Consider the following 14,228-nt stretch of genomic DNA (forward strand, 5'->3'; position numbering starts at 1 on the left):
AAGTCACCTTTGAATTTCCATTGATTCTATTTCCTCTCTTAGGTTGTGTTTGGGATTTTTGTTCTTCACTTGAAATGAGCCAGAAGTAAGCAGGCCTCTGGTTCTGGGATGAAAATCCTCTAAGGATGTCTTCTGTTGCCATATGTTGAGAGAGTATGGACTGTGTAAGAAGCAAACACAGGCTTTGGAGTGGTCCCAATGAACGTCTCAAATAGAGCCAAAGCCCTGTATTGAAGAAATAGATAGAAATAAATTCTTTTGTAATTATTATTATTTTTGAGATGGAGTTTTGCTATGCTGCTCAGGCTGGAGTATGGCAGCACAATCTTGGCTAACTGAAGCCTTCACCTCCTAGGTTCAAGAGATTCTCCTGCCTCAGCCTCTCGAGTAGCTGGGATTATAGGCGCCCACTATATATGCTTGGCTAATTTATGTATTTTTAGTAGAGTTGGTGTTTCACCATGTTGGCCAGGCTTGTCTCAGACTCCTGGCCCCAAGAGATCTGATCCCTCACTGTCCCCCAAAGTGTTGGGATTACAGATATGAGCCACCACGCCTGGACTATGAGATTTTTTTGACAACTGACTTGAAAAGAAATAGACACCAATTATAAAAGACCTGGTAAAGCATCTAGTATGTTTTATTGGAATGGAAACTATTAAGAGGAATTTTGTGTATTACATAAAATTGACTGTAATTCACTTATTGGGTGCTGGATCATTGAAAATACAGCAGCCATAATCTTGAATTGGGTTCTAGTGATTGTATACTTAGTTCATACTAACTCTTCCCTTTCTAACCCTTGAGCTTCTGGCTGTAGGTGCTCAACTGATCCAGATGACTGAAGACATAGCCACTGCTTGTGCCAGAGGCCTGGCCAATGAAGACTATCCATAAATTCAATGAACTGTCACTCAGTGTGTGTCAGAAAGGCACCCTGGATTAATGGAAAGAGAAGGATTTTCAGACAGGCAGAATAACGTTTAAATCCCGGCTTCATCAGGTATATTTGTGTGCATATGCCCTTAGAAGAATTTTTTAATCCCTCATTTTCTTCAACTATGAAATGGAGATAATTTTCTGTCCCACAGGGTGTTATAAGAATTAAGTGGAATCATGTTTGCAAATGCTGCATGTGATCGTAGTTGCTAGGAGCATATCTGTTCCCTTTCTGTTTTCTATTGGTATCTCCCTTGACTTTTATTCTTTCTCTAGGCTGGGGTTTAGGATAAGGACATGTTAATAAGGGCTCTCAGATACATGTCCACACCCCAGCTCTTTGGGGTTGCTGCCTCTGCCAACTGCTCCTGCTTCCTCTTTTGACCACTTTGATTCTCATCAGCACTTTTACAGAAAGATGAACCAGAGGGCATGGAAAAAGTAAAACTGAAACCCATCTGCTGAATTCTTTGAATGCACAATTTTTGAAGGAGACTAAAAGCTACTAATGGAATTGGGCATGTGTGGGGCTTTTATTTAGGATGCGGTTACTCTAGACAGTACAGAGAGGAATCAAACGTAATGCCTGCCATCCAGGGCCTTGCTCAGCAAGGAAGGAGTTGTACATACAGATGAATAATTTCAGGAGTGTGGTAACTGTTGTAATAGAGGTATGAACAGGTTATTAGGTAATTAGGGTCCACAGATTGCTATTCTCCTCCTTCTCTATGTCTTTCATTACTGAAGCTAGAGATGCCTTCTGGCCCATCACCACTGGAGTGGCAATTTACTGTGGGGTCTGGAAAGGACATTAGGCTTCTTAACTTCTCCACAGATTTTGCTTCTAATGAATTAATTCTTAGCCCTAGAGAACTTAATGGCAACTTGCTATTATTAACAAAGAATGACAGATAGAGAGATGACATTGAACTGTGTTAATGTTATGGGAAACAAATCAACTTCTATTGACATAGTATCCGATTTAGATAATGGATTACAGTGTCTCATATTTCAGTGCCCTTCCTGGGCTCAAATCTAAGAGCAAGATGTGTTTTTGTAAGATCTGATACCACCATAATCCCAAGAGTTTGCTTTATTCTCTCATTAAAAAAAGGAGAGAAGTCAGCTCCTTCAGATTATCTGTTTAAATTCCTAAGAATTAATGTATTATAATTGAATATTACTTATAAGTCAGCACCATCATGCCAAAGTGCATCGTATGACACAACAATAATATAACTTAGATTGTCTGTTAGGATACATGTCCTTTTTAATGTTTGGTTTAATTTTGCTGTTAATAATCATAAATTTATTTTGACCCAAAATATATCTGTGTTTCCAATAATATAGATCAACTGGCATTAGAATAGAGTCAGAACTAACCTATGTTTCCTGTTCTCATGCAACCATCACAGCTGAGTGTGCAGTGGCCTCTCTTCTTCCACATAGAATTCCTCTGACCATTCACATTTGGAGTCAGGCAATAGCCGATTTTATGTCAGTCAGCTCTGATGTCATAATTCCATAATTTGAAATAATCCATGAATACTGTGTAGAAACTCTGTGTACTCTAAATATTCTTCATCACCTACTTCTTTTTATGCTATAAAATCATGAGGAATAGAGGTTTGGAGAAATGAAGAGGGGCCAAGATTGAAATTCCACTATACATTGCAGAATTTAAGAATTTCCATTTGCACAGTGCGTTCTGTATGCTAGAAAATTTCCACATTTTAAGAGCTTCACATTATACTCTAAAGGAGAAATTGGTTATCTCCACATTACAGAGGTAGTAACTGAGTCTTACAGAGAGTAAAGTGATTCATCTCAAGTTTTCAGAATTAGTAGTGGCTCAGCTAGAGTCCATACCTAAGTTTGTTTGGCTTCGAATCCACTAGCTGGATGTTGGTCTGAATTAACAAACTAGGGGCACATGGGACCCTATCCTACTCAAGGCCATGTTGTTTTGTTTTGCATGGTCAGCACCAAGCCATGCTTTCCCCAGTTTCCTCCCTTATACCTTGTCATATATGTCATACAAATGATTTTCTCTTGCTTGTCCCTAGCAGCATTTAGAGTCTGTGGTACCTCTTCCTGGTATAATGGAATAATAGTGAGTTTTTGAGTCAGACACTAAAGCATTTTAGTCTGGACCCAGCCAATTATGAACAATGTGTACTTTAGGTAAGTCTATGAGCCTGTTTCTTCCACACTAATGGGAATAACCAAACCTAGGTCATAGAGTTGCTGTAAAGATTAAAAGGAAAAGCACGAAAAGTACTTGATATTCTGTAAATAGTGACATCTGTCATCTCTGACTCTCATTGCCATCTTTTGTGAAATCACTCTTTGAGAAAATTCCACATTTTCTTAAAGCTGCAAAGCCTTTGTCCCTAGGAAAGTGTTGATTGAAGCTATAGTATCAATTGCTACTATAAAAGGATATTAACTAGAAGTTGTGCTGCCTTCATTTCCATGGAGGGGTGGAATTGAAAGATGTCAAATACCAGTGAAAGTGTGAGAACAATCCTCATATTTCTGTATAATTTATAACAAATTTTTAGTAAACGCCTTCATGATTCTTGGTCACTCAACCATATCAAAGATCTAAAAGAAGAGCCACATAGGGAGAGGTGGGCAGATTGGTGAAAAGATTTCCTAGGAGCTGGCTGTTACTGTATAAAGAGTTTCTACCAGAAGAGTTCTTTGGGGGAGGGATCCAAGACGGCTGAATAGGAACAGCTCTGGAGTACAGTTCCCAGCAAGAACAATGCAGAGGGTGAGTGAACTCCCTATTTCCAAACAAGTTATTACTGCCCACAGACCAGGACATTCCAGTGCTAAAAAGTGCCATGAGTTTCCAGCACAGCTGTTTCAGCTGGTGCAGCGGGTCCCCACACAAAAACTTACACAAATCTGGGCAGCCATTTCAACTGGCACCTGGAATGCCTGGGAGACAGAGCTGCCCATTCAACTGAAATAAAAGGGGCTGAAACAGGGAGCCAGATGGGTCCCACCCCCACAAAGACCACTGGTCTATCTGAAATACTCTGGATTGAGAGTTTCATAGCAAGCACAGCTGGACCCAGAACAGTCCAGCTCTGTTGGGGAAAGGGCATCTGCCATTACAGAGGCCATTCTAACTATACCTCTATAAACAAAACCTCAAGGAAGTTCACACAGCAACTGGGCAGAGCCCGCAGCAGCTCAGCAACATATCTGCTGGCAGACTGTGACTAGGCTACCTTCTTGCTGGGCAGGGCAGATCAGGAACTTATAACTGCATTTTCTTCCCAGGTGCTTTGTCCTGGGAAGGTGGGGCTTTATAACTTCCACTGCAGCAGACTTAAACATACTTGCTCAGTAGTTCTGAACAGAACAATGGAGCTCACAGCTCAGCACTTGATCTCCTATAAGGGACAGACTGTCTTCTCAAACAACTCCCTGACCCCTGTGTATCCAAAAAGAGTCAGCTGATACAGGAGAGCTCAGGCTGACATCTGGTGGGTATCCTTCTGGGACAAAGATAACAAAAGAAAAAACTGGCAGCAACCCTTACTGTTCTGCAGCCACTGCAGGTGATCCCCAGGCAAGCAGGGCCTGGAGTGGACCTCAGCAGGCCTACAGCAGAGGGGCCTGTTAGAAGGAAAACTAAAAAACAAATAACTTCATGATCAACAAAAAGGACATCCACTCAGAGACCCTATCTGAAAGTCACCAACTACAAAGACGACAGGTGGATAAATCCACAAAGATGGGAAGGAAACAGCACAAAAAGGATGAAAACAGGCAAAACTAGAATGCCTCTCCTCTTCCAAGGAATCACAACTCCTCACCAGCAAGGGAACAAGCTGGATGGAGAATGAATCTGATGAATTGACAGAAACAGGCTTCAGAAAGTGGGTAATAACAAACCTCTCTGAGCTAAAAGAACATGTTCTAACCCAAAGCAAAGAAACTAAAAAACATGAAAAAAGGTTTGGTGAAATGCTAGTGAGAATAAACAGCCTAGAGAAGAATAAAAATGACTTAATGGAGCTGAAAAACACAACATGAGAACTTTACAAAGCATACACGAGTTTCAATAGCCGAATTGACCAAGCAGAAGGAAGGATATCAGAGACTGAAGATCAACTCAACGGAATAAAATGAGAAGGCGGGCCGGGCGCGGTGGCTCAAGCCTGTAATCCCAGCACTTTGGGAGGCCGAGACGGGTGGATCACGAGGTCAAGAGATCGAGACCATCCTGGTCAACATGGTGAAACCCCGCCTCTACTAAAAATACTAAAAATTAGCTGGGCATGGTGGCGTGTGCCTGTAATCCCAGCTACTCAGGAGGCTGAGGCAGGAGAATTGCCTGAACCCAGGAGGCGGAGGTTGCGGTGAGCCGAGATCGCGCCATTGCACTCCAGCCTGGGCAACAAGAGCGAAACTCCATCTCAAAAAAAAAAAAAAAAAAAAAAAAAAAAAAAAAAAAAAAAAAATGAGAAGGCAAGATTAGAGAAAAAGAGTAAAAATAAATGAACAAAGCCTCCAAGAAATATGGGATTATGTGAAAAGACCTAATCTATGTTTGATAGGTGTACCTCAGTGTGATGGAGAGAATGAATCCAAGCTGGAAAACACTCTTCAAGATATTATCCAGGAAAACTTCCCCAACCTAGCAAGGCAGGCCAACATTCAAGTCCAGGAAATACAGAGAACTGCACAGAGATATACCTCAGGAAGAACAACCCCAAAGCACACAATCATGAGATTCACCAGGGTTAAATTAAAGAAAAAATGCTAAGGGCAGCCAGAGAGAAAGGTCGGGTTACCCACAAAAGGAAGCCCATCAGACTCACAGTAGATCTCAGCAGAAACCCTACCAGCATATTCAACATCCTTAAAGAAAACACCTTTCAACCTAGAATTTCATATCTAGCCAAACTAAGCTTCATAAGTGAAGGAGAAATAAAGTCCTTTACAAACAAGCAATTGCTCAGGCATTTCTTCACCACCAGGCCTGCCTTATGAGAGCTCCTGAAAGCAACACTAAACATAGAAAGGAACAACCAGTACCAGCCACTCCAAAGAGTAAAAAACATTGACAGAATGAAGAAACTGTGTCAACTAATGGGCAAAAGAGCCAGCTAGAATCAAAATGGCAGGATCAAATTCACACATAACAATATGAACCTTAAATGTAAATGGGCTAAATGCCCCAATCAAAAGACACAGACTGGCAAATTGGATAAAAAGTCAAATCTCATAGGTGTGCTATATTCAGGAAACCCATCTCACATGCAAGGACACACATATGCTCAAAATAAAGGGATGGAGGAAGATTTACTAAGCAAATGGAGAGCAAAAAAAGCAGGAGCTGCAATCCTAGTCTCTGATAAAATAGACTTTAAACCAACATCAAAAGAGACAAGAGTATTACACAATGGTAAAAAGATCAATGCAACAAGAAAAGCTAATGATCCTAAATATATGTGTACACAATACAGGAGCACCCAGATACATAAAGCAAGTTCCTAATGACCTACAAAGAGACTTAGACTCCCACACAATAATACTGGAAGACTTTAACACTCCACTGTCAATATTAGATAAATCAACGAGACAGAAAATTAACAAGGATATCCAGAACTTAAACTCAGATCTGGACCAAGCAAACATAATAGACATCTACAGAACTCCACTCCAAATCCATAGAACAGGCATCCCCAAACTACAGCCCGTGGGCCGCATGTGGCCCCTTGAGGCCATTTATCTGGCCCTCCACCACACTTCAGGAAGGGGCACCTCTTTCATTGGTGGTCAGTGAGAGGAGCACAGTATGTGGTGGCCCTCCAACAGTCTGAGGGACAGTGAACTGGCCCCCTGTGTAAAAAGTTTGGGGATGCCTGCCATAGAATATACATTATTCTCAGCACCACATCACACCTACTCTAAAATTGACCATATAATTGGAAGTAAATCACAACAGACTCTCAGACCACGGTGCAATCAAATTAGAACTCAGCATTAAAAAACTAACTCAGAACCACACAACTTCATGGAAAGCGAACAACTGACTCTTGAATGTTGATTGGATAAACAATGAAATGAAGGCAGAAATAAAGATGTTCTTTGAAACCAATGACAACAAAGGCACAATGTACCAGAATTTCTGGGACACATCTAAAGCAGTGTCTAGAGGAAAATTTATAGCAATAAGTGTCCACATGAGAAGCAAGGAAAGATCTAAAATTGATATGCTATCATCAAATTTGAAAGAGCTAGAGGAGCAAGATCAAAAACGTCAAAAGCTAGCAGAAAACAAGAAATAGATCAGAGCAGGACTGAAGGAAATAGAGACACAAAAAAATCAATAAATCCAGGAGCAAGTTCTTTGAAAAGATCAACAAAATAGACCACTAGCCAGATTAATAAAAAAAGAGAGAAGAATCAAGTAGAGGCAATAAAAAATGATAAAGGGGATATCACCACCAATTCCACAGAAATACAAACTACCATCAGAGATTACTACACACAACTCTTTGCACAGAAACCAGTAAACCTGGAAGAAATGGATAAACTCCTGGACACTTGCACCCTCCCAAGCCTAAACCAGGAAGAACAGGAAGAAGTTGAAACCCTGAATAGACCAATAAGGGCTGAAGTTGAAGCAGCATTTAATAGCCTACGAACCAAAAAAAAAAAAAAAAAAAAAAAAAAAAAAAAAAAAAACCCAAGTCCAGGTGGGTTCACAGCTGAATTCTACCAGACATACAAAGAAGAGCTGGTATCACTCCTTCTGTAAATACTCCAAACAATCCAAAAAGAGGGAATCCTTCTTAAATCATTTTATAAGACCAACATCATCATGATACCAAAACCTGGCAGAGATTTAACAAAAAAGAAAACATCAGGGCAATATCCATGGTGAACATAGATGCAAAAATCTTCAATAAAATACTGGCAAACAGATTGCAATAGCACATCAAAAAGCTTATCCATCACGATCAAGTAGGCTTCATCCTGGGGATGAAAGGCTGGTTCAACATACGCAAGTCTATAAATATAATTCACCACATAAACAGAACCAAAGACAAAAACCACATGATTATCTCAATAGATGGAGAAAAGTCTTCAAAAAATTTCAACAGTCCTTTATGCTAAAAACTCTCAATAAACTAGGTATCAACTGAATGTATCTCAAAACAATAAAAGCTATTTATGACAAACCTACAGCCAATATTGTACTGAATAGGCAAAAACTGGAAGCATTCCTTTTGAAATCTGGCACAAGACAAGGATGCTCTCTCTCACCACTCCTATTCAATATAGTATTGGAAGTTCTAGCCAGAGCAATCAGGCAAGAAAAAGCGTATTCAATTAGAAAAGGAGGAAGTCAAATTTTCTCTATTTGCAGACAACATGATTGTGTATTTAGAAGACCCAATTATCTCAGCCCAAAATCTCCTGAAACTGATAAGCAACTTCAGCAAAGTCTCAGGATACAAAATCATTGTGCAGAAATCACAAGTATTATATTGTGCAGAAATCACAAGCATCATACATCAATAACAGACTTAAAGAGAGCCAAATCAAGAACAAACTGCCATTCACAACTGCTACAAAAAAAATAAAATATATAGGGATACGACTAACAAAGGAAGTAAAGAATCTCTTCAAGGAGAACTACAAACCACTGCTCAAGGAAATAAGAGAGAACACAAACAGATGGAAAACATTCCATGTTCATGAAGAGTCAATATTGTGAAAATGGCCATACTGCCCAAAGTAATTTATAGATTCATTGCTAGCCACATCAACCTACCTAATAACCTCTTCACATAATTGGAAAAAAAAAAACCTTAAACTTCATATGGAACCTAAAGAGAGCCCACAAAGCCAAGATCATTCTAAGCAAAAAGAGCAAAGCTGGAGGCATCAAGCTACCTGACTTCAAACTATACTACACCGCTACAGTAATCAAAACAGCATGGTACTGGTATCAAAACAGAGACATAGACTAATGGAACAGAACAGAGGCCTTAGAGGCAATGCCACACATCTGCAACAATCTGATCTTTGACAAACCTGACAAAAACAAACAATGGGGAAAAGATTCCCTGTTTAATAAATGGTGTTGGGAAAACTGGCTAGCCGTGTGCAGAAAGCAGAAACTGGACCCCTTCCTGACACCTTACACTAAAATTGACTCCAGATGGATTGAAGACTTAAACATAAGGCGTAACCCCATAAAAACCATAGAAGAAAACCTAGGCAAAACCATTCAGGACATAGGCAAGTAATTCATGACTAAAACACCAAAAGCATTGGCAATAAAAGCCAAAATAGACAAATTGGATCTAATTAAACTTCAGAGCTTCTTCATAGCCAAAGAAACAATCATTAGAGTGAACCAGGAACCAACAGAATGGGAAAAAAGTTTTGCAATCTACCTAAGGGCTGATATCCAGAATCTACAAAGAACTAAAACAGATTTACAAGAAACAAACAAACAAACCCATTCAAAACTGGGCTAAGGATATGAACAGACACTTTTCAAAAGAAAACATGAAAAAATGCTCATAATCACTGGCCAACAAACATATGAAAAAATGCTCATCATCACTGGTCATTAGAGAAATGCAAATTAAAACCACATTGAGGTACCATCTCAATGCCAATTAGAATGGCAGTCCTTTAAAAATTAGGAGACAGCAGATGCTGGAGAGGATGTGGAGAAATAAGAACACTTTTATACTGTTGGGGGGAGTGTAAATTAGTTCAACCATTGTCGACAGAGTGGCGATTCCTCAAGGACCTAGAAATAGAAATTCCATTTAACCCAGGAATCCCATTACTGGGTATATATCCAAAGGATTATAAATCATTCCATTGTAAAGATACATGTACATGTATGTTTATTGTGGCACTGTTTACAATAGCAAAGACCTGGAACCAACCCAAATGTCCATCAACAATAGACTGGACAAAGAAAATGTGGCACATATACAGCATGGAATACTATGCAGCCTTAAAAAATGATGAGTTTGTGTCCTTTGCAGGGACATGGATGTATCTGGAAACCATCATTCTCAGCAAACTGACACGAGAACAGAAAATCAAACGCCGCATGTCCTCACTCATAGGCGGGTGTTGAAGAATGAGAATACATGGACACAGGGATGGGAGCATCACACACTGGGGTTTGTTGGGGGTGAATAGGGGAGGGATAGTGGGGTGGGGAAGGGAGGTTGGAGAGGGATAACGTGGGGAGAAATGCCAGATATAGGTGACAGGAGGATGCAGGCAGCAAACCACACTGCCATGTAGGTACCTATGCAACAATTGTGCATCTTCTGCACATGTACCCCAGAATCAAAATGCAATAAAATATTTTTTTAAAGAAGTTCTGTAAGTCCCTGTTTTCCTTGTGGAACACCTGCAAGGCAGCCACACAGGTAAGTTACAAACATGTTTTTCAAGATATAAGACATGCCACAAGACATGTCAGGGTGATGAACTGCCTTTATGCCCATTTCTGTAAAACGTCCTGCTTTGTATTTTCACTCTCTGGAAAGTATAAAAGAAAGCCTGTCTCCTTTGTCTAACGCTCTGCCATTTTGGACATCAGTCTGAGCTGGGCAGGTATACACCTAAAATAAATCTTTCTGCAACCTCTAAAAGAAATAAAAGTTTCTACCCTTTCTTTTGCATCATGCCAAATGGTACAGATTATTATATGGCCCTTTGGAGTTATATACATATATAGATTGCTTGGAAGTTGTATAGAATACCAGCAAGGGAGTGAGAAAGTGATACAGGGAGGACAACACAGCCATTAAAAGGTATACTACTAATCCAGCTACCATGAGAGTTTATGCTCAAAGGGAAATTTTGGGAAATGGTGCCAAATACATGGCATACATATGTATATATGTTGCATGTGTGTGTTACTGCAGTTGCTAGAGAGGGGTGCTGTTTACCTGGGTTTCATTCTCATGCAGAAAACCTAGATGACAAAAGTCAGATAGGTTGCGTTGGTGGCAGAATCAGGAGACAGTTGCTGTAATTGCATTGATCTGAATTATTTAAGTCCATTCAGAGCAAAGGTACATGAACGTTTTCCATAGAGCAAATGTAAGCCACATGGAGGAACTCGTAACAAATGTTGTCAGTGTTTCATCTATATCTCTTAAGCCCTTCTATTTCAGTGTGCTACTATAGACTTCAAAGGCCTTTTTCTGGAACTAGAGGAGGTCACTCTGCCTGTGGTTAAAGTACGTCAGATTGTCAGGGAATTAGATTCTCCTTGGAGCAGTCTTAAACCTAGATGGAAGTGAGGTAAGACTGAAGTGCACTTACACATCTACACATATCACAGCTCCCTTGTTTCTAATCTGGAATGTCCCTGAGGCATGTATTTGGCACTATTTCCCAAAATGTCCCTGTGAGTATAAACTCTCATGGTAGCTGTCTTAGTAGCATACCTTTTATTGGCTGTCTTTTCTTCCCTGTGTCACTTTCACTTTCTCACTCTCCTACTGGTATTCCATACCACTTCCAAACAAAGTATTTTTATTCCTTTCCCTGCCTCAGGGTCTTATTCTGGGTGAACCTAAACTAAGACAACTGGTGCTAGAAAAAGTCCAAGGAAGAATACCCTCATGATGGGATTCTAGGACTTGCCAGCCAGATCACAAAAGGTCCCCATTACGACTAGTGATAAGATGGCACTGATAATTCCTGGCATACTGAGCATCTCAATTACAAATGCTCTCATCTGGGTATTTTTCTGTAGTGTAGTGGTTATTATACTATCATTTGTACTGAATTACAATAGGATATAGGCTTATGCAATATTGCTAGCATTTCTTCAGTATGGTGGCAATGGTAATTATCAAGACTGTGGAATTGTTTTTGTCTTAGTGGTATTGAAGGAAAAAAAAAAAAAAGACAACTTTCATTCAGCTGACCATAAAATAAGAGCTCAGTGTGAAACTCAAAAGACAATGCAGCATCGAAGGATAATATATTTACTGTAACTACAGAGCAGATCCAGCTGAAAATCAAATCTGGGACCTGAGGGTGTGTGAGAGAGAAAATTGCAAAGACTTACTTCTCAACCTTGAAGATAAATATGAGACTTTATGCCTTGGTAGAAAAGGATTATGACCGAGACCTGAGAAGGGGATATTTGAGGATAGATGTGCTTTGGAACCTTGAACTTCTTCCACACTCCCCCAAACCTCTAGGTATGTGGAAATCATTCACTCCCCATTGTTACAGGACATCATATGCTTGTTGCCTGGAAAATAGAAGACTTACCAAAGGCAGACACCTCATAAAATGGTATTTGTCTTCTTTAAGCATTACCTGTACTTCCCCCCCTCCCCAGTTTCTAGGACAATAACTTGGGCCAAAACTCAGTTTGAACCCCTGGAAAAAATACTTTTCCTATTCCAGGAAAACAAAAAACAAGGAATTGTTAACAAACGAGTTGCAAGAACTGGATAATCTTTCCTGGAAGAATCAGAGAGAAGATGCCTCAAAGTGAACTTTTAAGAGTGCTAGCCCAGCAGTGAGAAATTTAAGACTGGAAAGAGAGGATTTTTGGAAATGGGGACATTTCTCTTATGACCTCAGCTAAATGTACTGGGATGGACTCTTGGAACTGATACTAACATGCTGCTGGGATAGTTCCTCAGTACTTAGAAAGCAATGGCATGCAATAAATGAGATAGAGTTGGTGCATAAATTTCCAGCTCCTTTTCCTCAGGTAGAAAAGTTATTGGGTAGGTACTGAATGTTCTTTCTCAAAAGTTTTCTCTTAGGATTAAGCAACAAGGAGCTGAAATAAATTAGAGATTCCTAATAGACAAAGAAATAGTGAGCAGTGACAACTGAGCAAACAGGTGAATATAAACAGGTCAAGGAAAGAGTCCCTCATCCTGAGTCAATCTAAACATCTGTCAGGCTCCAGGAGTGTAAAGAACCAATCTAACTAAAATATTCTTACCTCATTACCATTTTCCTCTTACTTGCTTTGACTACAGAAATATAAGAAACTAGTAATCTAGGGATAAGCAGAGGAGGAAAAGAAAAAGAAATAAAAGCCAGCTAAATAGAGAAGCCAAATATTACTCCTTTTCCTGCTCCAGGCTTTCTGTTTAAAATAACCCCAAGATTTGAGAAAAGAAAATAATTTTTGAATGTTTATGAGTGTCAGGCTAGAGGGTCTACTGAATTGACATTGTGTTTATGATTTAAAGGGTTGTAGGATTGTCTTTTAACTAAAAGTGATTCAAAAAGTCACTAAAACTTAATTTTTTTCATCTAGCATCTGGAAAAAAATTATTTACAATATCTGAAGGAACAGTGAAATAAAAAAAAAAGTTTCACTTGATTACATCAGATGTGCCCATTCAACATGCCAGTACTCCTGCTTTATTGTTGCTTTTGTCTTCCTCAGAAACACTCTGACTTTACTCCCTGTATGTCCTGTTACAGTAATAAAAAGTATAGTTGATAGCAATTGATGTAGAGAAAAGGCAACAGATTGAGCTGGAAGAAATCTAAGCTGTCCCATGTGTTTCTTCCTAGTCAGCCATACTTTGTGGTTAATAACTCCCAGGCTATTTTAAAGCCATATTCACATGTCTTCATTTGTTTTCTTGTTGAAGGATAAAGTGATATATAGACAATAAAAAAGACTCTAAGATATTAAAGGTTGAGGCCGGGTGCAGTGGCTCAAACCTGTAATCCCAGCACTTTGGGAGGCTGAGGCAGGTGGATCACCAGAGGTCAGGAGTTTGAGACCAGCCTGGCCAACATGGGGAACCACATCTCTACTAAAAACACAATTATTAGCTGGGTGTGGTAGCTGGTGCCTGTGATCCCAGCTACTCAGGAGGCTGAGGCAAGAGAATCACTTGAAGTCCGGAGGTGAAGGTTGCAGTAAGCCAAGATCACACCACTGCACTCCAGCCTGGCCGACAGAGTAAAACTCCATCTCAAAAAAAAAAAAGATTGAAAACCATGAAACCCTGGGGCCATTTGCCTTTGTCTCTTGGGTCTTAAGATGAATACAGTAATATCTACTTGACAAGGATGTGAGAAACAGGAGGAATTGAGATGGCTGCTTCCAATGTGGAGTAAGTCACCATCACTGTGTTCCATCAGTCTTCCAGAACACTGTGTACTATATACCAATGTAAACAATATGTGACTCAAACCAAGTATTTCTTTCTTGCTGTGGACTTCCGTGTTATAGAAAACAAAACCAAGAAACTATACTCAAATCTAGC

The 14,228-nt window shown here is 39.8% G+C and overlaps 1 protein-coding gene across 1 annotated transcript in view; it reads left to right on the forward strand.

Annotated features, from left to right (window-relative positions):
- Positions 1-5,429, forward strand: part of DDX10 (DEAD-box helicase 10) — a 791,862-nt gene extending 786,433 nt beyond the window's left edge. The window contains exon 23 of the mRNA XM_074400547.1: positions 808-5,429. The gene's annotated coding sequence lies outside the window, so the exon portion shown is untranslated. The remainder of the gene's footprint in view (positions 1-807) is intronic.
- The last annotated feature ends 8,799 nt before the right edge of the window (positions 5,430-14,228 follow it).

Source organism: Saimiri boliviensis, chromosome 6, assembly GCF_048565385.1.
Source record: "Saimiri boliviensis isolate mSaiBol1 chromosome 6, mSaiBol1.pri, whole genome shotgun sequence".
NCBI lineage: Eukaryota > Metazoa > Chordata > Mammalia > Primates > Cebidae > Saimiri > Saimiri boliviensis.